Genomic DNA, 25,328 nt, shown 5'->3' with positions numbered 1-25,328 from the left:
TGGAGCTGGAATGTGGGCCTACCATTCATTCTACCGTGTTGTGAAAATGGGGCCACGAACAGATGGTCTCACCCCGTGAGAGCTCACGTTAGGAAACTAACTTCCTCTGGAGTCTGCCGAATAGGCCGAGCCCTACGATCTGTTGTGATAGACCACACCACAAAAGAGGGGTAAAGAGAGGTCAGATAGTCAGGGGGTGAGCACACCTGGACTCCGGACTGGACTGATATGACGAACCAAAACCTGGCTCAACCCTCCACAAGACCATAAGCAAGTTATTAGAATGCTCTATGCCTCCGTTTTCTCACCTGTAAATGGGGATAACAATAGATATTGTCATAATTCAATTAGTAATTTATTAATTAACTATCAATTTCATAAATTAATTTGTAATTTGCTTAGCAGTATGTAAGTTAGTAAATTAAAAAAAAACAACAACCCGCTAATCAGTGTCTGAAACACCATGTGCTTTTTATGTACTGAATTGTGTCACTTCCAAAATTTATATGTGAGAAGCCCTAAACCCCAATGTAACTGGAGTTAGGTAATTTAGGGAGGTAATTAAGGTTAACTGAGCCGTAAGGTGGGGCCATAATCTGATAGAACAGGTACTCTTATAAGAAGAGAAAGAGACATCGGAGATCTCTCTGTCTCTCTCTCTCTCCTTGCACACAGGCAAATGGCCTTTTGAATTCACAGGGAGAAGGTGGCTGTCTGCAACCCAAAGGAAGAGGCCCTACCAGATACTAACTCTGACAGCATCTTGAGCATGGACTTCTAGCTTCCAGACTGTGACACACTAAGTTTCTATTGTTTGAGCCACCCAGGTTGAGCCATTTTGTTTTAGCAACCCTAGCATTCTAGGACAGCACCATATAAGTTGTATCTACTATTATTACTAAGACAGTCAGAACAGAAATAGAGAAGACAGGCTGAGTTTGAAGAACAACTCCGCCATCCCAAAATTCAGGATTTTTATGTCGAAGATCGGTGTTGTTGGAAACTGGTCCTACAACTGTTTGATCATCTATCAGTTATGTGACCTCAGGAAAGTCAATGGAGCCCCAGTCTCAGTACATTCATTAATAAAGTGGGGCCAACACAGGAGGCGGCCTTCAATGATCCTTCAGCTCCTTCTCACATCAGACAGCATATCTTCTACATCTACTTACATACTGTTTACAAAACACATCTATTAAATCTTTATTTTTCTAAAAAGTTATTGGTATTTGTTGTATCTGTTACAAATCTTAGCCACTAGCCTACCATGTAGTAAGCCAGAACAATTGAATAAATATTTTGCTGCCATAATTCTTATTTTTATGGAAATAATTCTGAATGTCTTATCACCCACTGAAATAATAAGATTCATCACATTTTCATAATTAAGATATTTTGAGGTTATTGCAGGGAGCTGATAGCCAATAAATTCACCCAATTCTTGAGACTTTTATCCAAACTCTATAGAAGTCTATTCATCCAAAATTTTATTTCTTAAAAATTCAACTCTCTGGTGGACATTATTTTATGTAGTTGCTATCACTTCTGTGGACTTCTCAACAAGCATCGCCTATGACTTTAGAATGCAACAGTTTGTGTAACGGGTATGTGAACTTTCTTGAGTGGCTTTAAGCCATGGGGAAATTGGGTTGGATGTAAATTACTCCCAGATATAACTAATAAATCAATGGCAGCATTTCAGAAAACTGTTCAAAATTCAATCTTTTCTCACTTGGCCTTTAACCTCTTCCTCCCCCATCTTCACCCCTGCGGAGTGAGTTTGAGTTTTCTTGGTAAGCCATCCTTGTAGATGATATTGTTAGCATGAAGCATCACAGTGGAATTCTCAGCTCAAATTATTGAGTCAGGCTGGTCAATTTCAAAATACTTTAGAGCTGTTTAGCCCTTAATGCTGCCCTGAGAAGGCATCTCTTCCTTGGCAACACTCCCTGTCACCAGGTCTTACCTGAATCACTCTAGTGATGTTACTACACACGACTGGGGGCTCCACAGCACGTCTTCTCCCTCTTCTAGATAACACCGCTTAAAATAGCTGAGGACAATATGTGTACTCTGATCCTCTCTTTTTCTTTTTTTAGAAGAAGTATCCCTCTGCTGTCAGGCTAGAGTGCAATGGTGCAATCTCAGCTCACTGCAACCTCCACCTCCCAGGTTCAAACGATTCTTCTGCCTCAGCCTCCCGAGTAGCTGGGACTACAGCTGTGTGCCACCATGCCCGGCTAATTTTTGTAGTTTTAGTAGAGTTGGGAGTTGCACTGTGTTGGCCAGGATGGTCTTGATCTCTTGACCTCGTGATCCACCTGCTTTGGCCTCCCAAAGTACTGGGATTATAGGCGTAAGCCACCATGCTTGGCCGATCCTTTCTTTCCTAAACCAAAGATGCCCAGTTTTTTCACCTATTTGTCTAGTGAGTTGATTTATAGATTCTTTTAGCCATCCTAGCATTTAAAAAGTATACTTTAAAATATACTAGGATTTCTTTTGAAATGCAGTCTGTTTATTAAGAATATCCAACACAAATGATAAAAAATCCAGCTCAAATTGATAGAAGCACATAAAAGCAAAACAAACAAAAAAACCTGGGTAGGAGACAGATAGATGTAGAAGCTACCAATTTCAGGAGTAGAATTGTTTTCAGTCACAACTGAATCTAAGGGCTCAAATGATGTTACTGGGAATAGATCAATCTTCCTATCTCTTTCTTCCGAGTAGATTAGTTCTTTGGTCTGATATCCTAGTAGAGAGACGGCTACCAGAAGATTCAGACAGTCACTTGGCAGCCCCATGAGAAAATGCTCATCCCCTGATTGTCCTTGCGAAAGCCATGATAGTTAGTAGAATAGCAATGGGTTGTACCATATGCCCAAGAGAATGAGCTCTTAGTTACATGCAGAGTCTTGGAAGTAAGCTGGAATTAGACACGTCCAAAGCCCATGGAGCAAGGGTGAAGAAGCAGCAGCTCTGACTGCCAGCAAAGGGAGGGATGAAGGCTAAAAAGGCAAAAGCGATGCATGTCTACCAAATCTAGCATCCTCTTTAAACACTCATCCTAACACATATGTGATAGGGAAGCGTTAACGATACCCAGGGAGGTAGTGACTTTTACAGAATTTGAATCCCACTAATCTCAATTCCTTTGTAGTCATCAAAAACCCTGTATTGGCAAAGAACAAACCCCTCATATCCCTTTGTTTGGAAATAATCACATACAACTCATAAATAATAAAAATGGCAAACCTAGAAGGAGCATGAAGAAGCTGCTGTCATCTAGGTCTCTGTGTCATTTTTAAATCCTAATTTAGAGGCTTTAAAAGGCTGTTTTGAGGCCTTGGTGGATCACTTGAGGTCAGGAGTTTGAGACCAGCCTGACCAACATGATGAAACCCTATCTCTACTAATAATACAAAAATTAGCAGGGTGTGGTGGCGTGCCTGTAATCCCAGCTACTCCGGAGGCTGAGGCAGGAGAATCGTTTGAACCCAGGAGGCGGAAGTTGCAGTGAGCTGAGATTGCACCACTGCATTGCAGCCTGGACAACAGAGCGAGACCATGTCTCAGGAAAAACAAAAAAGAGGCTGAATTGTATGATCTATTTCACTTGTCCTGGCTTTTTAAGCATCTCCTCCTGTGCTTACCCAGACTCTCTCCTGCTGCAGTTCAAGAAGGAGGTTTGGTCCTTTGCATGGCATCACAACATCCAACTTCTTCTCTAAAATATTTTAGATACTAGAAATAACAACCCCATCTTTACCTCTTTACCTCCCAGGTTTAACCATAATCAGTCATCATATTTAATTATACTTTATCTACTTTTTTAGTTTTTAATGTTTTCCTTCTTTTCTGGACCCTGTCAATGTTCTTCAAACTTTTCTCCCCTTCACATGGGAGGACACAATGATTTCCAATGGTTTTCTCCAGGCGAGGTATCATGGAAAAGTTAGTTTGCATCCATCTACGTGTATCATTCTTGATATTTCCAGATAGCATGGCCATGAAGGCATGGGCCATGAAGAAGAGCAAAATGAAAGGTACCCAAATATCAACCTCTATGGACCAAGAGAAAACACAAGGGGAGACGGTGCATTCTGGGCATGCAGATAGTGCAGCAACTCTGCAGATCTTGAGCAACAGTGAGCCATTTACCATATTCTAAACATTGAATCATTCTCAGTATATTCAATCAGAATTTGCAATAACAGAGATTGAGACTACATTGTACCGACCTTCCTAGTACCTATAATCAAAGCACTTGCTAAGTAAACAAAAACTTCTAAGCCAGGAAAATGTTTTAACTATTTAGAGAACAAACTGTTTGTTAGTACACAATACCTTAGATAACCCATTTAGAAATAATTTAAAGTCTATGTAGAAATAAGCTGAGCCTTTTCTTAAAACAGGAACCTTTTTTTCCCAGGTATTAGAATTCATCCCTGGTCAGATCTTAAGCTGGTGTACCCGGGGACAGAGTTTTTCATCCAAACAGCTTCCAAAAATACAGTTTTTCTACCAAGGGGGCTACTCCTGGCATACCATTCAGAGCTGAACCTCTCCAGCTCCTAAAAGGAGTCCAGGAGCCTTGTTAGATGGTGATGAATTGACCTGTCAAAGTTCCACGATAACAGATGATAAGTCACTCTGACACCAATGCCCCAGTGAACAGCAGGATATTGAAAGTAACATTCATCTCTGAATTTCCTGAGCCTTTATTTTCCTTCACTTCTTTCTTTCTATCTCACCTCTCCCTCTTACCCTTTGTTTTCTGTCTTTAGTTTATTTCTTGAACTATTTTCTCTGAAATACCTTTAAGCCTAATAACATGGAACAGAAGTGAGTACAATATCCATTCTATGTATTGAATTACATTTTATATCAGCTGCTCTTATTTTAAACTTCAGCTGAATTTCATATCTAAGTACAATTTTAAAAAATGGGTGCATTTATATCTTTGTTAATTTTTATTTTGTGGATCGGTAATTTTTGGGGGTAAGTACATTCATTCAAAGCACCGCCATCCCTTGCTAACACTGGTTACATTAGAGAGTAGGGCTGAAAACAGCAAAATAAATTTAAATAACTAATCATTCAAGCCTCAAATAAACTCAGTCTGACCACTGTCCATGTTGACCTCTAATTGTATGATCAATTTAATGGAAGATGCAGATAAAATTGATCGGATCATTAAAAATTTCCCCTAAGGCAATAGAAAACCAACCCAATACTACCCAAGGAGGGACTGAGTCTAAGAGAAAACAATGGCTGAAGGTTAGAACACATTTTCAAATGTTTTTGAAGCTACGAAACTCTTTCTTTCACATCAATCTTACCAAAAAGTGTAATATCTAAATTACGTGACAGGGGTCATGCTGATGGGCCCTGGAACCCAGCCAGCTCCTCCTCTCCCCGCAACCTGTCCCCTTCTACACGTATGCAGACCCCGAAATATCCCCCAGGCCCACCGTGGAGCACCTGAGAGCCCTGGAGCATAGTTTGTAAATGATCTCCTTTGAGTGAGGTGGTTTGAGGTTAAGCCTGATGAAGTCGGGAGAATTCCGCTGAGCCTGAGTTTTGCCCTCACAGCATCCGTGTGGTGGACCAAGGCAGAGTTTTCAACTGCAAAAAGCTCACTATGGCCAGTAGTGAACAATGGACATTGGGGCACACTTCCCAACAAGTACGGTTTGCTACATCCTAGGGCCTTGAAAACTGCACTACAGTACATACTTGAAGTGATACTGGGCACGTATTAGCAATACGACATTTTAAGAGATATTGATCTCAAGTTTCTTTTCAAGGGAACTTTCTGGCTTTTTCCATTGAAAGACAGCATCTCTTGCTACTGATATTTTCTTTTCTTTTTCATATATTTTTAGTGGTATGTGTCCCTGATTCACCCTTTACTCCAATATACAGATGCAGACAGAGACACCAGGATGCACGCATCGTAGTCTGTGGTAGTCCAGCCTGGGTGTCTGCTTTCAGTCTGTGACTAAACACCACAAACTATATAGAACAAAAATATTCAATCAGTCAGGGTTTTATGTCACTCTCTGTTGCAGCTGTGAGTTTTTAACGATGCCCAAGGAAGGGCTTGCTCCAGGCAGTGCCATTTCCACTAGCCCCCACCCCACTTTGTCCTTGATCTTGACCTTCATGGCCATGGCCCACCTGCACCCACTGCTTGCTTCTCTACCTGGCCATCAAGTCACCATCCTTGGCCATTGGGAATGATGCATAACCATAGCCACCCCACCCAATCCGGTGTCCTTGATTCTGTCCCTGCAGCGTCTCGAAATGGATGGTGCCCCTGGTTTCTGTCTGTCTTAGCTTCACCTGTCCACAGCAGCTCTAAGCTCTGCCTGCACAGGACACACCTGTCGTCTAGAATCCCATCATTCCTAGCCTTTGTTCTTTAGCCTTCTCTTTCAGTTTCATCCAGAAATAGCTGTGGCCTAAGCACCCTAGCCCTCCCTAGGTGTCACCACTATCACCGATTGGCTGGAGGGATTACAAAGCATATGCCAGGAGATTACATTAAATTTGCAGAAACTTGCCTCAAGGAATTGACTTTTATTTTCAGTTAGAAACAACTAATGTCAGTCCTCCAGTTGTCAAAAGAAAAACTGGTTCAAACCATGCCACTTGCTGTTGTCAAAATAACGAATGCCAAGAGTACTTTGAAGTTTTGCAGAGACAGTCATTGTCCTCAAATGTGTATTTAGCTGCCCCACCCAGACCAAAAGAACACCCATTAATCTGTGATGGGAGAGGATCTGGTTCTATCAGGTAAACACCGGGTGCATGCGTTACTGAATTGTACTGAGTTATTGAAATTCTGTTGCGCCATATAATTATGTTGTTAACATTGCCGGTCACACCTAGAGCTGGAAATGACTGTACGCAAATCATGTTTTCCAGAAACACAAACTTTGTGAGTTATGGAGGAAAAAATCTCCATGAATTAAAGAAATCCACTTAAGATTTTCTCTTTTTTTATTCCTTAAAATATATTAAGAGGCAAAAAAGATCTGAATTGAATATCACGACGTGTTTTATTCAACAGAAAATGCAAACACATTTTTTCTTTAATTTTGCCAATATATGGAGACAATCACTTTAACTGGTGGCAACCAGTCTGTTTACAGATTTTGGTTTCAATTGGTCTCTCGGGATTCCATGGAATTAAGTTTCAGAAACTTTACCTCAATTCTTGCTGGGTACAATCGAGGCCAATGCAGTTTCCTTTATCTTAACCAGATACTACCCTTGCTCTCAGTGTTCTGGGACCAAAATGTTGCTGTCCACTGGAGGCAGCTGAGGCTGTGTGTTAATATGCAGACCATGACTGCCTCGCCAGTGAGACAGAGCACGGAGGATCAATACGTCTCTGCACATCAGCTCTGCACACCCACGGGAAGCGGCCGCCTGCCTGCTGTGTGACCTGCGGGCTTCTTGGTTTTATTCCCTTGTCACGGCCTCTTGCTCCAAGACACGCTTTTCATTTTGTGTTTTCCCTGCCCCTTCTGCAAATGAAAGAGCCAGTAGAAAAGATCAAATGCTTCACTGCTGTGCGGCACTACCTGAGCCATGGCTGGCAGAGACGCAGCCCAGGGTAGAGCTGTTCAGAGCCACCCCCGCGCCACAGCTGACCACGGATGCCGCCGTGAAAATGCGGGGCTGGGTCTCAAATCAGAACTCGGAGCCAAGGAGAAGGAAAGGAAAAGAGAGGCGCTATTAGGTGGGGAAGAAGGGACTGTTTATCTGTTGCTTTGTGTCTGTTCTCTTAACTCTATTACTATTATTAGTGTTAATGTGATTAGTCCTCTGTACTTGTTTGGATGAAGCTGCAGAGATGTTATGGGTAACAGCAACAGGCAGTCACACTTGCTAATCGCAGCCGCCTGGGCTCACACCCCAGTCTCTTAATTATAGGCCTAGTCTGTAAGAGACAAAAGCCTGTTCCACTGCAGAACCCACATGCTTGACATTTTGCCGCGAGGATGCTTTCTTTATTTCTCTCTTCCTTTCTGAGTTCAGGCCTCCTTAATTGCAGTTTTCCTAAAATTTTTCACATGTTAAGATCCTTCTTATGTAAAGGTTATAAATGGAAAGCACCTTGTGATTTTTCCAGTGGGCTGTCATCCTGACTTAAAGTTTAGAGAAAATCAAATCAAGAGGACGGCAATTAGTGGAAGCTTGTGACTTGCAGCCTTCCCCCTCCACTCCTGAGTTCTTAATAGCATTTTCCCTGGGTGGCGGTGGCCTGCGGACTCATCAATGACTCAGGGAATGGCATAAACACTTTTTAGCCTGCCCTGCTGAAACCCACCGCAATCTCCTTTGTTAATTGCTGAAAACTTCTGTGATGGTATTATTATTATTTTATTATTATTGTACTTTAAGTTTTAGGGTACATGTGCACAATGTGCAGGTTTGTTACATATGTATACATGTGCCATGTTGGTGTGCTGCACCCATTAACTCGTCATTTAGCATTAGGTATATCTCCTAATGCTATCCCTCCCCCCCTGCCCCCACCCCACAACAGTCCCTGGAGTGTGATGTTCCCCTTCCTGTGTCCATGTGTTTTCATTGTTCAATTCCCACCTATGAGTGAGAACATGTGGTGTTTGGTTTTTTTGTCCTTGCAATAGTTTGCTGAGAATGATGGTTTCCAGTTTCATCCATGTCCCTACAAAGGACACGAACTCTTCATTTTTTATGGCTGCATAGTATTCCATGGTGTATATGTGCCACATTTTCTTAACCCAGTCTATTGCTGTTGGACATTTGGGTTGGTTCCAAGTCTTTGCTATTGGGAATAGTGCCGTAATAAACATACGTGTGCAGACCTGCAGCTGAGGGTCCTGTCTGTTAGAAGGAAAACGAACAAACAGAAAGGACAACCACACCAAAAACCCTTCTGTACGTCACCATCATCAAAGACCAAAAATAGATTTTTTTAAAAATTAAAGGCAAGAAATAAAAAGATGGTATTTTAAAAATGGCATTAAATTAGGTGGCATTAATTTATCACATCTTCTGCCCCGATGTGATTTTGATGGCGTGAACATCAGGCTGCTGTGTACAAGGAGAGTGGCTGCTGTCAGGGCTCATGGTCTCCAGGGACATTCGGAGGAAAATCTATTCAGACAGAAGATATTGTGTCAGGAGCAGCCAGGTCGCAAGGCAGCCATGTCCTTGGCCTTCTCGGGGATTTAACATGTTAACACAGGCTGAATCCTACGATAGCAAAGCTGCAATTGCTGGTGACAGGGATGAAGACCTCTGAGCTCACTCAGAATTCCTGGCAAACAAATCAAGAGCTGTGTGCATCGCCTGGGAGGTGTCACGCATTCAGGGACTCCATTAAGTTGTTTCTAAACTCTGCCTCTTGATAAATCCCCAGTGGCTTCTTGAATTGAGTTCTTAAAGTACTAACATCTTAAGTGAACCTCAAACAATAACAACAGTGGACTATGGCAGAGGGCATTATATATCACTTTAATTTATTCCTAACTATGCACATACAGTTGATATTTTGAGGTCATTCACAATGTTTCCACATTCATCACCAGTAACATAGGGCTGACACTGTTAGGTGGGTCATGGAACAGCTTATCGTAAATTATTACTCCTATTTACCTACTTACACATTCACTGAAGAATGGAATTTAGTATATATGGTAGATCTATCTCAGACCTTGTTCAAAGATACTCATGCCTCAAATACAGCCTTTGAGCACCTGCTATGTGCTGTGTGTGAGAAGCTGTTCCAGCATCGTGGGTCTGCCCAGGGCTTGAAATTCAATTTTTTGTGATTGTCCTGGGTTGGGCTCTCTGGTAGCCAACACTGAGACAAGGTGTGTATTAGGCATCAAGATACAAGGTGTGTAATGGGGTGCACATTGGGGTGCAAGGTGTGTAATGGTGCCCATTTGGGGTGTAAGGTGGATAATGCACATTTGGGGTGTAAGGTGTGTAATGGTGAACTTTGGGATGTAAAGTGTGTAATGGGTGCACATTTGGGGGTGTAAGGTTGATAATGGTGCACATTTGGGGTGTAAGGTTTGTAACGGTGCGTATTGGGGTGCAAGGTGTGTAATGGGGTGCACATTTGGGATGTAAGGTGTGTAACGGTGCACATTGGAGTGTAAGGTGTGTAATGGGGTGCACATTTGGGGTGTAAGGTGGATAATGGTGCACATTTGGGGTGTAAGGTGTGTAACGGTGCACATTGGGGTGTAAGGTGTGCAATGGTGCACATTTGGGTGTAAGGTGTGGATTAGGGGTGCACATTGGGGTGTGAGGTATTAGGTGCACATTTGAAGTACAGAGTGTGTATTACGAGTACACATTTGAGGTGCAAGTTGTGTAATGGGGTGCCCATTTGTATGTAATGAATGTATTGGGGTGCCCATTTGGGGTGCAAGGTGTGTATTAGGGGTTCCCATTTAGGTGTAAGGTGTGTAATGGGGTGCACATTTGGGGTGTAAGGTATGTATTAGGGGTGCACATTTGGAGTATAAATTGTGTATTGGGGTGCACATTTGAGGTACCAGGTGTGTACATTTGAGGTACCAGATGTGTAATGGGGTGCATATTTGTGTGTAAGGTATGTATTAGGGGTGTGCATTTGGGGTGTAAGGTGTGTAATGGGGTGCACATTTGGGGTGTAAGGTGTGTAATGGGGTGCACATTTGAGGTACCAGGTGTGTAATGGGGTGCATATTTGGGTATAGGGTATGTATTAGGGGTGCACATATGGGGTGTAAGGTGTGTAATGCGGTGCACATTTGGGGTGTAAAGCGTGTATTGGGGTGCCCATTTGGGGTGTAAGGTGTGTACTGGGATGCACATTTGGGGTGTAAAGTGTGTAATGGGGTGCACATTTGAGGTACCAGGTGTATAATGGGGTGCACATTTGGGGTGTAAGGTATGTATTAGGGGTGCACATTTGGGGTGTAAGGTGTGTAAAGGGGTGCACATTTGGGGTGCAGGGCACGTATTAGCCATCAATACCTGTGAAGGGAAGGAGTGAGAGCAGGAAGTCCAGCTGTCAGGTGTCCTCCCCTGGGTGGTCCTGGGTCACCAGGGGCTGCCCTGGGGGTGTAAGGCCGGGTGGGCTGAGCAATGTGTGACGACCCCACTCTTTCCTGGAAGGGTGGGCTCTGGCAGCAGGTCTCTGTGTCCACACACAAAAGGAGGTGAGGAGAAAGCTGAGAAAGCACCGTCTAACTGCTCAGGAGCTCAGAGAAGAGGCAGAGGACGAATTCACTCAGGTGAGGCAGGGAGGCCTCAAGGGGATGCCTCATAGAAGAGGCAGGATTTTAACTGGCCCAGAAGGAGGAGTAAGGTTAGATAAGGAGAAAAGTGAACTCAGCATTTCCCAGGCAGAGGCAAGGACCTAAGGACAAGTTGGGGATGTGGGGGTGGAAAATCACATTTGAGAAATGGAAATAATTCAGACAGGTCCAAGGTATTTGAGAAGAGAAGGAAAAGGGGGCTTGCTATGCTCTGAATGCCTGTGTCCCCCAAGCTTATATGTGTGACCCTAACAAAAAACCCACCGAGTCTTACTCTGCCACCCAGGCTGCAGTGCAGTGGTGCAATCTCGGCTCACTGCAACCTCCAACTCCAGGGTTAAAGCAATCCTCCCACCTCAGCCTCCTGAGTAGCTGGGACTAAAGGTGCACGTCACCATGCCTGGTGAATTTTTGCATTTTTTTGTAGAGATGGAGTTTCGCCATGCTGCCCAGGCTGGTCTTGCACTCCTGAGCTTGAGTGATCTGCCTGCCTCGGCCTTTCAAAATGCTAAGATTACAGGCATGAGCCACGGCGCACGGCCGTATCTGCTGTTTTGAAGAACATCTAGACTACTTGGCTCCTTGTATTGACAGTTGTTCATGGTCCAATGGATGAGCTGAACTTCAGGATGACTATGGAAGTTGATTCTGAAAAGATCTGTTTTCAAAAATGTAGAGTGGCAGGTTATACTCCTTAGAGACTCTATGTCTATGACTCAAGTCCTGTTTGTGTTGCTGAATCAGTCAGTATCTGCTATGCAGGCAGTGGTTTGCCTTGATTTAAGGAGATCTACAACATCCACTTGGGAAATGGAGTCGGTAGAATTTATTTATTTACCCCACAGAATTATTTACTTGACTTGAATGTTGGTGGTCTGACTCAACCAAATAATGATCTATATATTTATATAATATATAGAATGTATGTAAAAGTGCACACTGATGCATATACACACATATGCACACATATACATTCATACATATATGTACACATATATACATGTGCACACATACACATGCATGCACACACACAGCACACACATGCACAAAATTGCTCCTATGGAAACTAGCGGTGACATCTGTTGCTTGGTGAACTTACTCTCAGTTACTGTGTCTGTGCTGATTCAAACACCAGCAAAAAATCACCCTGCTCAGCTCCAGGGAGCTTTGGAATCAGAACGAACAAAACTAAATCTCTGCTCTGCTGTGTCCTAGCCCAGAAACACTGGGCAAACCGTGTCCCCACTGAGCCTGAGTTTGCTCCTCTGCTTTAAGAATTCAGTGGTACCTTCAGCTTGTCCTGCCGTCTCCCAAGTGCACCTGCCATAGGAATGGATATTCTCTGCTCCCAAGAGCTCTCAGACTTGCCCCTGAATTTATACAACAACTTTGTTGAGATGTGATCGAGGTGTAGCAAAATGCATCCATTTTAGGTGCACGGTTTGATCAAGATCTGGAACGTTTACATTGCCCTTCAGGTGCTTGGTGACTCTCTCTAGTTCATCTTCTGCTTTTGTCTGCCCCAGACACCCACTCACTGCTTTGCATCACACTCGATGAGTTTGGCCTCAGCTAGAATTTCATATACACAAATCACAGGCTGTGGCCTCCTGTGTCTGTCTTCTTTCACTCGGTTGAAATGCTCTGGCCTCTGATCATGTTGTTGCATGTCATCAGTGGTTTGTTTGTTTGTTGTTTATTTTAATTAATGAGAAGCAGTCCACTCTACAGGTGTCACAATTAGTTCATGCATTCACGGGTTGATGGATATTTAGGCTGTTTCCGGTTTGGAGCTCTAGCACTTTGGCAAGCATGTACCTAACTTCATATAGTAATTGTGTGTTTAGCTTTATAAGGAATTGCTAATCTGGTTTGCAAAGTGGCTGTGCTTGCTCCAGGTGCACACCTGCACTTGTATCTTCATTTGCTTTTTTTTTTTTTTTTGAGACAGAGTCTCGTTCTGTTACCCAGACTGGAATGCAGTGGTGCGATTTTGGCTTATTACAACCTCCACCTCCCTGGTTCAAGCAATTCTCCTGTCTCAGCCTCCCAAGTAGCTAGGATTACAGGCGTGCACAATCATGCTGGGCTAGTTTTTGTGTTTTTAGTAGGGATGGGGTTTCGCCATGTTGGTCAGACTGGTCTGAAACTCTCAGGTGATCCGCGCACCTTGGCCTCCCAAAGTGCTGGGATTACAGGCATGAGACACCGCGCCCGGCCCATTTGCAGTTAATGTTGGTCTTGGGCCACTGTGATGGGTGAGGATGCTTTCCCATGGCGGTTTTGACTTGCAGCTGTCCAGTGACTGACGGCAATGAGCATCTTCTTGAGCTTCCTGGTCACTTGTGTCTTCTTGGGGTGAAGCATCTGTCTGATCACATCTCTTGCCGTTTCTGATGGTCGGACCTATGTATTATGAATATTCTCTGTATCTGTGCCTGTGTTTTCATGTCTTAATAATGCAAAGGTTGTAAATTTTTATAAAGATCAACTCATCCGTTTAAAATTTTATGTTTTTCTCTCTTGCATCTTGCCCATAAAATCTTCGCCTATGACTGAGTTAGATTGAGTTACAGCAACTCATTTCTCCTAGGTGTGCTTTTAAAGTTTAATAATTTTAGGTTTTATGTTATGCTATTCATTTGTGTATAATGTGAGGTAAGAGTTGAGGTTCCCTTTTTTTCACTTGTTATCCAATTATTCCAGCACAACTTTCTGAAAAGAGTGTCTTTCTCCACTGAATTAATTTAGCACTTTTCTCAAATTATCAATCAGTCATACATACGTAGGTCTACTTATAAATTTTCTATTAGTTTCACTATCAAAATGTCTATCTTAGTGGCATTGATTATGTGACATTAGTGTCGCCTAGTCAATTACGGTAGCTTTCTTTTTCTTTTTCTTTTTTCTTTTTTTTTTTTTGAGACAGAGTCTCGCTCTGTTGCCCAGGCTGGAGTGCAGTGGCGTGATTTCGGCTCATGGCAACCTCCGCCTCCCGGGTTCACGCCATTCTCCTGCCTCAGCCTCCCAAGTAGCTGGGATTACAGGCGCCTGTCACCATGCCTGGCTAATTTTTTCTATTTTTTTTAGTAGAGACGGGGTTTCACCGTGTTAGCCAGGATGGTCTTGATCTCCTGACCTCGTGATCTGCCCGCCTCGGCCTCCCAGAATGCTGGGATTACAGGCGTGAGCCACCACGCCGGGCCAGCTTTCTTTATAGTAAGCATCACATTTGGGCAGGGTAAATCCTGCAGCCCTGTTTTTCTTTTTCAGAATTATCTTGGCTACTCCAGGATTTTTTTTTTGTTTCCATGGAAATTTTAGGTTAAGCTTGTCTAAGCCTACAAAAAGTCTTGGTGGGGCTTTAATTGAAATTGTTTTAAATTTATAGATCAATTTTGGGGATGATAGCATCTTTGAAATATTGAATTCTCTAATCTCTGAATGTAGTATAACTCTTCATTTATTTAGGCCCCCTATAATTTTTCAAACAACATTTTATGGTTTTCAGTATAAGATCTTACACACGTTGTTAAATTTATCCTTAAATATTTTACTTTTTTGGATGTTATTGCTAATGGCATTAAAACAAATGTATTTCTATTGTTTGTTGCTAGTGTACAGAAATGTAATTAATATTGAATATTAATCTATCCTGTGAGCTTGTAAAAGTATTTATTTATTAGATTGAAAATCTTTTTAAAAAGAATTCCTAGAATTATCTCTGCAAACAGTATGTTGGCTGTGGCTAAATACAGTTGTACTTCTTCCTTCCCAACCTGTTTCCCTTTTATTTTGTTTTTCTTGTCTCTTTGCACAGCCTAAGACCACCATTAGATGTTGAATAAAAGGACTGAGAGCAATTTTTCTCGACTCACTCTTGATCATATGAGAAAATAATTCAATATTAGACAGTAGATATGACGTTAGCTGCAGGTTTTTCATAGATATCCTTCATCATATTGAAACGTTTCCTTTTCTTCTTAGTTTGTTGATTGTGATGATTACAAATTGATGTTAAATTGTGTCGATCGCTTTTTCTTTATCAATGGAGACAATCATATGATGCTTATCTTTTTTCTTCTTCTTTTTTTTTTTTTTTGAGACAAGAGTCCCACTCTGTCGCCCAGGTTGGAGTGCAGTGGCGCAATCTTGCTCACTGCGAGCTCCGCCTCCTGGGTTCACGCGATTCTCCTACCTCAGCCTCCCCAGTAGCTGGGACTACAGGCGCCCGCCACCACGCCTGGCTAATTTTTTGCATTTTTAGTAGAGACGGGGTTTCACCGTGTTAGCCAGGATGGTCTTGATCTCCTGACCTCATGATCCACCCACCTTGGCCTCTCAAAGTGCTGGGATTACAGGCGTGAGCCACCACGCCCAGCCCTGTTTTCTATTGATATGGTGAAATACACTAATTTTTGACAAATGAACCAACCTTGCATTGTTGGGATTAATCCCACTTGGTCATGAGGGATTGTCTTTTTTTACATATTATTGGATTTGATTTGCAAATATTTTATGAATAAATTTTCAGGTACATTGTAAGGAATATTAATCAATGGCATTTCTATCTTCTTTATCTAATCTTTTTATAAAGATAATTAATTAATAAAATAGGTTCAAAAGTAATCCCCTTTAGAAGATTTTCCACAACTTTTTGAAAGAGCTTATATGAAACTGGTATTGTTTCTTCTCAAAGTTTTTACAGAACCCACTGATAAATCAATCTAGGTCTGGACTCTTCTTCATCAAAAATTTTAAATTAAGAAGCAAATTTAAAAAATAAATATAGAGCTAGTCATAGTTTCTATTACTTCTTGTGTCAGTTTTTGATAATGTGTCTTTCAAGTAATTTCTCAATTTTATCTAAAATTGTTGAATCTATTGGCATAATGCCTACATATTTCTTTGTATTTCTTCTATGGTATATTAAGTAGTTATGTTATTGTAGTTTGCAACAGATCACTAACTTCTTGACAAAAGGAAAGGGTGAAGAAACTTACAGATTCAGATTTTATTTTATTTTATTTTTTTGAGATGGAGTCTCACTCTGTCGCCCAGGCTGGCGTGCAGTGGTGCGAACTCGGCTCACTGCAAGCTCCGCCTCCTGGGTTCATGCCATTCTCCTGCCTCAGCCTCCCAAGTAGCTGGGACTACAGGCGCCTGCCACCATGCCCAGCTAATTTTTTTGTATTTTTAGTAGAGACGGGGTTTCACCATGTTAGCCAGGATGGTCTCGACCTCCTGACCTCGTGATCCGCCTGCCTCAGCCTCCCAAAGTGCTGGGATTACAGGCGTGAGCCACTGTGCCCAGCCTAGATTCAGATTTTAAAAGAAATTACCAGTTAAAAGTCAATTTGAAATTTTCATTTCTGAAAATTGTTTGTAAATCAATTAAATAAATAGGATTCAGGCTGGGCATGGTGGCTCACGCCTGTAATTCCAGCACTTTGGGAGGCCGAGGTGGGTGGATCACTTGAGGCTAAGAGTTTGAGACCAGCCTGGGCAACATAGTGAAACCTCCTCTCTACTAAAAATACAAAAATTAGCCAGATATGGTGGCAGGTGCCTGTAATCTTAGCTACTCAGGAGGCTGAGGCAGGAGAATTGCTTGAACCCGGGAAATGGAGCTTGTGATAAGCTGGGATCGCAGCACTGCACTCCAGCCTGGGTGACACAGCAAGACTGTCTCAAATAAAAATTAAAAAAAAATAGGATTTTGTTTGCAAGAAGTTTTGTGAAGATAAAAAAAGACAGTGAAGAAGGACACTGCAGGATGGATGCTGCATTCCAGGGAACAGCCTGAGTCGCAGAAGCTGGTTGCATGGCCTGCTCCCCAGTTTAACGGAATTACAGGAATCTGGTGTAGTGCTAGTGGGAGACAGTGCCAAAAAGAAAGATGTGAATCAGACGTAGAAAGCTGCAGTGACCAGGCCAGAGCATCAGAGCAAACTCCACCATCAGTGAGGACCTCTGCAGGCAGTGGTTATGCCTTGGGGACAGTGATAATTTGTTCTATAGATACAGAACCATACGCATTTTGTAGGACAGTGTGCCCCAAATAGTGGTGTGCCCAGAGATTAATTCAATGGCATCTAAATGCATATTTTTATTTTAAAATTTATGTGTTCACTTTAGTGGATACAATAAATACACAACATACACACAAATCATGCTATTTAAAGAAAAAAATTGATTCATGTATAGCACCAATAATGAACAAGTATGGCTAAAAGAGAAAATCATGATGGTGACAAGAAGACGGCACTTCAGGGGCTTGAGTGCACTGACTTTCAGCTACTCCCCAGGAATCAGAGCAATAGTAAAATTGGCTAATATTCACATAAACCTTGCCGTGCATTAGAGACTTGTAGTGGTTCTCACTACAGTCCTATTTGGTAGATGCCACTGTTACCATCTCACAGGTCGGATGCCAGGGAGCAGCGAGGTGAGGGAACCAGTCCTGCAGCCGGCGTGCTCAGAGGCCACGCGTTCAATGACGAATGCTTAACTGCTTTGAATTCCACCCTCCCGAGGTCCCTCCACCACCTCTTCAAGAGGGGAGGAGCTTCTTCCCTTGGATGTTCCCTTCAGAGAAGTCTCTACTTACAGAGCTTTTCTGATTTGTGGGGGGTTTCATGAAAGCGAAATAAATTACAAAACTGGTCTGGAATCTCTTCTTACAGCGCCGTTGTAATCTCTGTGCCAGTAATCCCTTCCCTAAAGGGCCCAGATTATAAATATTGCTCCATGACACAGCAGGGAACTTCCCTCTAATTTACTGAACATCCTCTGTCTTTTCTTTTTTCGAGCATTCTTTGTACAGAATCATGTTAAGTACAACAAATAATACAAAATAACAGTGTTGTCCACAGCTACAATGTAAAACCAATTTCTCTGCTCCACCCCACGCTCCTTATCATTCCCACGCCCATGGCACCCAGTGCCATCTACTTGCTGCTTTAAAAGGGCATCACATTGTCCATGGGAGCTACGGATGCTGGAGGTATTCCTGCCCCAGCTCTGGATGAGAATGTTTCTGGGAGTCCGTCCAGCCCTGAGTCCCCCAGACCCCCAGATAGTTCTCCAGAGACAGCCTCTCAGGAGTGCCCTGGCTGTCCTGGGCCTCAACTGCCTGGCTAGGGCCATGATCCAGGTGGACACCTAAGCCATTGTGAGCCAGTGGATCTTCTGTCCTAGAAATCAGGAATCAGCACTGGGTGACTTGGCGTCCTGCACTAGGGCGTGTGCAGGCCCTGCTGTGCCACAGGGTGAGCTGTACAATGGGCAAGTCTACGTATGACGTTGACTGATTTGGTGGGAGCATTGGGACAGCAGGGAGAAGGGGACACCAGCTGTAGAGAGAGAGAATAATCTTCAAAACCCCGACAGATTTCCATGTCCCAGTTCCGTCTCCTTTGCATCCCCCAGTAAATACCCTTTATTTTACTTAAGCTGCTCCTTCTCGGCCCCATTGACCCCGTGAGCAGCCACTCCCTGATGGACACCCTAAGCCTTGTGCTCTCTGGGGATTGTGAGTGAATTTTCTACGTTTCATCTTACTGAGACTGGCCGGCAGGTCCCTGACCTCTGGCAAATTCTGCTGCAATGATTATTCTGACTCAGTTTGTTCGTGTGTAAAACTGCCTTTTGGTAAGGGAGGGGAAAACATCACAATCCAGATCTCCGTTTTTCCTCTCAACCCCTGCGCAATGTCGTGTTGTCTTTTCTAACTTTTTTCTGCCTGCAACACATTTCATGTGTCCATTCATTTGTTCCTTACTTCCTTTCTTTATTTACACATTCGACAAATACTGATCATATGCCCACTACGTGTTGTTCCAGGGTATGAGGGATCCACCGAGAACGAAACAAGTGCAAGTCTCTGCCTGGTGGAGTTTGCGTTCTTGTTTGGGGAAACTGACCAAATACAGAAGTCATGAGGAGCGGCCTGTTAGAAGGTGAATGGTGCTGCGGAGGAAAGGAACAGCAGGAAGAAGGACGGAGAGCAGGAGACAGGAGGTGAGGAGGTGGAGAGGCAAGTTACGCAGATACACAGCAAGAGTGCTCCAGGCAGGAGGGGCCCCTGTGAAGGCTGCAGAGCTTGAAGACACACAAGGAGGTGGCTGGATCCAGAAGAGCAGGAGGAGATGTTGTCAGAGGGACGGAGTGGTGGGTTTGTGGGGCATCTGAAGGCCAGTGGGAGGACTTTGGCTTTTGCCCCCAGAGACATGAGGAGGCCTTTGGGAGCGTGGAATAGCAGAGATGCATCTGAATCATGCTTTCTCTCTTCACTCTGACTGTCAGGCGAAGAAAGGGGGGTTGGGGTTGAAGGCTACAGAGGGGTGAGGTGAGGAGGTCACGGTGTGCCGGGTGACCCCTCCCAGGGAGGCAGCAGCAAAGGCGCCAAGACCTAGGACTCTGGGTCCTTGTTGCAGGCATATCTAGAGGGATGATTGTGATGGCAAGAAGGCAAGGCTGGCAGGGAGAACACATCCAACCTCATATCCCCTCTGTGATGGCATGAAAAGGTCAGACCAGCGATAGGCTTGGGCGCCATATCGGTGTCTTCCTCTAGTAAATAACAGAGACAGAGGCAAGCAGTTCCATGTGCATGTGGTTCTTAGCACCCACATACCTAACCTGACTTTTCATGTATTTATTTTTGTTGAGACAGAATTTCGCTCTGGTTACCCAGGCTGGAGTGCAATGACGTGATCTCAGCTTACTGCAACCTCTGCCTCCTGGGTTCAAGTGATTCTCCTGCCTCAGCCTCCCGAGTAGCTGGGATTACAGGTGCCCGCCACCACACGCGGCTAGTGTTGTATTTTTAGTAGAGACGGGGTTTCACCGTGTTGGCCAGGCTGGTTTGATTCTCACTTTGATTTATTTGAGGAAGCTTGGATTATCATTCCAATTTAGAGATGAAGAAATGGGGAAAAGAGTTTAGTTGACTTGCCCAAGGGGACATAATTTGGTTATGATGTCACAATTTAAACCCAATGTGAGCAGCATCTTGCAGAGTTGCTGTGAATAGCTAAGAAAAACGCAAGCGACTTCAGGGTTTGAAAATATTATATGAGTTTGTACGAAGATGTGCTATTTACAAAACACGCTTGTTTCTCAAGCCTTATTTAGCAATGCTAGGTATGTTTTTTTCTGATAGCAGTAAGAACAGGAAGGAACAGATGAACAAAGAGACCACAGGCACATTTGATGTGTAGTATTTCCATCTTTGGGGATGTTACAGCTATGTGACTATCTATTTAATTCTACATTGACATAACTTTATTTGACTCAGAAAATCAATAGACTATTTTTCCAGGCTGCAGTTTGGCAACGACCTATGGCCTGAGAATCGAATGACTTAAGATCAATCCTGGCTTCCCCGCCGGCTGAAGTGCAGCCTCTGGGCAGGCGACCCGCAGAGTTACAGCCATCTCAGTCCTGGGCCAGCCTCACCTCCAGAAGGTGCTGCCTGCTCTTTGTTTTCAGACCACACGACACACACAGGGGCGGGGCTTTGCAGAGTGCTCTGGCCTCCAACACGTATCACCTATACGCTAAACAGTTACTTTTCCTGTATTGTGTAACTTACCCAGAAACCTGCATTCAGCAAGCCTCCGGGGATAAAAATACAATCCTACCGTGTAAAAATATCCTTTCTTCTCGGATTTTCTCTACCCCTTCTAGAGTTTCCCCCAGGGCAGATGCAAGGGGGCACTCTCCTGGGCCTCAGCCTGCCTGGTCTCCCTGAACCGAAGCCTGCTCAACAACAGTACGGGATTGCACAACACCCCCGCTCAGCTCCAGCCCCCGATCTGGAAGCTGCTGAAGAGAGAGAGATACCTCGACTTTTATCTGATTCTCCAATTCTCCGCATTCCAGAAAAGCAACTCAAGATCTAATTTGCTTAGTCATTTAGTTGAAACTGCAGTAAGAGAGGTGGCAGAGAAAGTGAAGCAGTAGCCAAATTAGATAAGGAAAAAAAAAAGTGAAAACATGTTTCGTTGTTTTTTTAAGATTCAAACAAAAACCATGATTTATTTATTTAGTTATTTATTTATTTATTATTGCTCAGGATTAATTTCCCTGCTGTTTAAAATGTCCACAAAAGGCTGGGCACGGTGGCTCACGCCCGTAATCCCAGCACTTTGGGAGGCCAAGGTGGGTGGATCACGAGGTCAGGAGATCAAGACCAGTCTGGCCAATACGGTGAAACCTCGTCTCTACTAAAAATACAAAAATTAGCCGGGCATGGTGGTGGGTGCCTGTCATGGCAGGAGAATCGCTTGAACCCGGGAAGCAAAGGTTCCAGTGAGCTGAGATGATGCCACCACACTCCAGCCTGGGCGACAGAGCGAGACGCCATCTCAGAAAAGAAAAATGTCGACAATATGCAGTTATGGGACAGAAATGACCCTGTCCACCTCTGTATTCATTCCTTCATTCTCCTTTCACTCGGAGGGCGAGTATAAAGTCCTCGCAGTACATGGTGCCCTGGAGTAGAGACTGCATTTCCATGGAGATTTAGGGGAAAATGCCAATTAGTGTCTGAATCTTCTTATCACCGCTCAATGTAATGAAACGAAACAGGCATTTCCCAAGTGCCCAAGGTACTTATGCAACGCCAACCCCTAGTTTGGGTAGAGCAGAAAAAATTCTGAGAACAGAAAAACCAAGTGTCTGTCCAAATGGTTTGTTATAAGAGAACAAACTTCACTTTCTGCCTCGACGACTTGTGGGCACGCAGAAAGGAGGCTACCAGGAATCTTCTGCTGTGGATTTTCACCTGAGCTGTAAGTGTGAGCACCTCCCTCCTTAGTGCTCGGACTTGGAACAATCAAACCTTGGGCTCTCCGGCATCACAGAGACAAGAAAAGCTTTTCTCTGTTGGGTAAATTATTAATCGTGGCACTGTATCCCCCTTGACATCAATAAAGTCACGACAATCAATTTGTCATGGTCCAGTGTGTGCTCATGACCGACTTGCCCTGTAATGTAGGTCAAACTTGGATTTGATGCTCTGATAACCAGAGACGTGGGATGAAAGTGGGGTTTCTCCTGGTCCTGCAGAACATGGCTTCCATGTCTGAAGCTTCCAGGAGGCAAAGCACATCGGCAGAGCAGGAAGCTCACCCTTGACGCGGGTCAGAAGAGCCGCAATGCAGGAACTTACTATCCACAGTCACTACCACGCCGCTGTGGTTGCACCCAGGGAAGGAAGTGGAGAGAAAGGCACGGCTGGCTTGGAACTCCTGCTTCTGGTTCCGTTTTGCTGCATCAACAGGTGAAAAATAACTTTTTTTTTCCTCTAAGGAGAGAGTACCAGAATAGAAATAGTGTATCCTCCAAATATATTTCAGAAACAGAGAAAAAAGGAAAAATGCTTAATCAATTTCTCTTAAAAAAAAAAGAAGAAGAAGAAGAAAAAGAAGCAGCAGCCAGCAGGCAAGTGCGGTTAAGAGTGACTGAGCTGGCTTTTCCCCTCTGCCAGGCTGCCTACCTGTGTGGGTTGGAGCCAGGCCTGCAGTGCAAAGCTGGGTGGGCAGAGCCTACTGCTTTTCAGCAGCAAGCCTTGTGAATGGCCCGGCCGGGGCAAATAAGCCAGGTGACTGTGGTGAGGCTTCCTGGGCATCCACCTGCCCCCATCTGCCGTGTTCCCTGCACTTTGAGGCTTCCAGGTGTACAGCTATTTGAAGCCACTCAGACACCAGGGTTTGCCTCCATCTGCCGTCCTGGGGAGACACTGGCTGCTCCTGACATGGGTGCTGGGTCTGCCTGGAACAGCCAGAGGCCTGGCCTCACCAGCGTCCTCTGAGCTGAGTGAGCTGCAGGCAGGGACTCTTCTGCAGCCAGTCCCGAAAAGAGCAGGACACGCCTGTGGGAATGGCGCGGGTCTTCCGCACCGAGTCTCTGTGCATTGTCCGAGACCTCCTCCACGGGGGGAACGGCTCGGGAGTCAGGCACTGTCCGAGACCTCCTCCACGGGGGGGAACGGCTCGGGAGTCAGGCACTGTCCGAGACCTCCTCCACGGGGGGAACGGCTCGGGAGTCAGCCAGACGGGGTTCAAGTCCGGGTCACCACTTAGCAACTGTGTGTTTTGAGCAGTTTATTTAATCCCGTATGTCTCGGTGTCCTCATCCGTGAGACAGGCACCTTGATGTGTGCAAAGGTTAGTTGAGATAATATGAGAACTCCCAGGCTGAGGGTATTTCAGTGACCATGGCTGAATAATCAGCATCCAGGGGCCCAAAACTACAGGTCACAAGCATGCACCATGTTCTGCTCACGCGTTCTGTAGCCAGGAGCTCCCGCACGCAGACAGCGACCGCTTCTCTCTGGTCCTCAGGGTCTGGTGGCCCCAGGGCCGGGGCTGGAGTCTTCTGCAGGAAACTGCCCACCTCACTCATGGCTGCAGGATGCTGCTATTGGCTGGGACCTCAGCTCGGCTGCATCATGTCCCCCCAAATCCAAATCCATGTGCAGACGTCCTGTCCCCCAGTGCCTGAGAATGGGACTGTTTGGAGACGGGGGGCTTTAAAGAGGTGATTAAGGTGAGGTGAGGTCACTAGGGTGGACTCTAGTCCCATCTGGCTGGTGTCTTTGGAAGGAGAGATTAGGGCACAGACACAGGCAGAGGGGTGACCCTGTGAGGCCATGGCAAGAAGGCGGCCGTCTGAAGCCGCAGAGAGAGGCTTCCGGAGGAAGCAACTCTGAGGACACCTTTATCTTGGACTCCCAGCCTCCAGAATTATGAGAATACAGGTTCCTATCTTTGAAGCCTCCCGGCCTGTGGTGTGTTGCTGTGGCAGCCTGGCCGACTCTCACTGGGGGACACTGGGAGCGCCCTCTCCATGGCCTTGGCTCCCACTGACTCGGTTCTCGAGGCCAAGGGACGTCTGCATGGGGCGTCAGGGCCCACAGCTCACGTGCTGTCAACAAGGCAGACACTGCAGCATCTCTCACCTGCCTGGGGTAGCTCAGCCTCTCGTGCCACCACGACTGTGAGCCATGAGCCCTCCCAAATGCAAGGGGTGAGGGGTCCGAGGCCGCGTCTTGATGGGGGAGGGGGGGTTTCCAGAAGAGAATGTGGGACAGGGATGACTGAGGCCAGTTTCAGAAAACCATGCCTGGCATGGAGGTTTATGTCATAAGCATTATTTATGACATAAGACAAATAGACCACAGAGCCTTTTCCTCCCAGGCTGGGCGGTATCTGGGGATGCTCGCTGCTCCGTAGTCGCCTCGGGGTCCATCCGTGTCATCACAATCGACAGGATTTCCTTCATTTCATGGCTGAAAAGTATTCACACACTTCTTCCTGGGCTCCAGCAGTGGTGGCACCTTGGCACCTCCCTTGAGAAAGGTTTAAGCTGCACCTCGGACCAGCTGCCTCATGCTGAGACTATGCTGGTCAGTGCTACCATCAGTGTGTGGCCACCTGATGCCAGTGGAAAGCCCTAGGAGCCCACATCCCAGGAGCAGAAGCCACAGTCTCCTCGCTGCACCCCGTGTGCTCAAAGGAGCGATCCTGAAACACCCTCCAGACGCCACTACATGCAAAGCTCGTTGTGCTTCAATAAAGGCCCTGGCAGCATCCATCAGGAGATCTCCAAACAGCCTCAGGGCAGAGCTGGAGGTCATTAGTGTCACCCGGCTCATCCCATGTCCCTTTTGGGAGGCTGATCTCCAAGCAAAGGTCTTCATGACTGCTGCAGAACATGGATTCACTCGCTTATTCTATCAACAAGCAGGTATGGAATATCCACGAGGTGTCACCTACTGTACCAGGCCCAGAGTAGCAGACAAAAATGCCACTTTCCCCACCTACAGAGCTTATAGTCGAATGGGGGTGCAGACTCTATAAATAAACATGCAAATGTATTTATATTATTTACCAGCATCTTATAAATTATGACAAGTTCTCTGAAGAAAATGACAAGATGGGAAAGAAGAGAACTGATTTATTATAACTGAAGAATTTCAGGCATAACTTCATC

The 25,328-nt window shown here is 44.8% G+C and overlaps 1 long non-coding RNA gene across 2 annotated transcripts; it reads right to left on the bottom strand.

The window, feature by feature from the left end:
* Positions 1 to 21,359: 21,359 nt before the first annotated feature.
* LOC134807124 (uncharacterized) lies at positions 21,360 to 24,449 on the bottom strand. 2 transcript variants are annotated; one of them, XR_010146772.1, is made up of 3 exons: positions 24,295 to 24,449; positions 22,831 to 23,845; positions 21,360 to 22,638 (listed from the first exon to the last, which is right to left on the bottom strand). It is a non-coding gene; the product is annotated as an uncharacterized LOC134807124 (long non-coding RNA). The 2 variants fall into 2 exon arrangements; XR_010146771.1 differs by having other exon boundaries at positions 21,361 to 22,602.
* Between the last annotated feature and the right edge of the window lie 879 nt (positions 24,450 to 25,328).

Source organism: Pan troglodytes, chromosome 8 (genome assembly GCF_028858775.2).
Source record: "Pan troglodytes isolate AG18354 chromosome 8, NHGRI_mPanTro3-v2.0_pri, whole genome shotgun sequence".
Classification (NCBI taxonomy): Eukaryota; Metazoa; Chordata; class Mammalia; order Primates; family Hominidae; genus Pan; species Pan troglodytes.
This window is presented reverse-complemented; position numbering and strand designations above follow the sequence as displayed.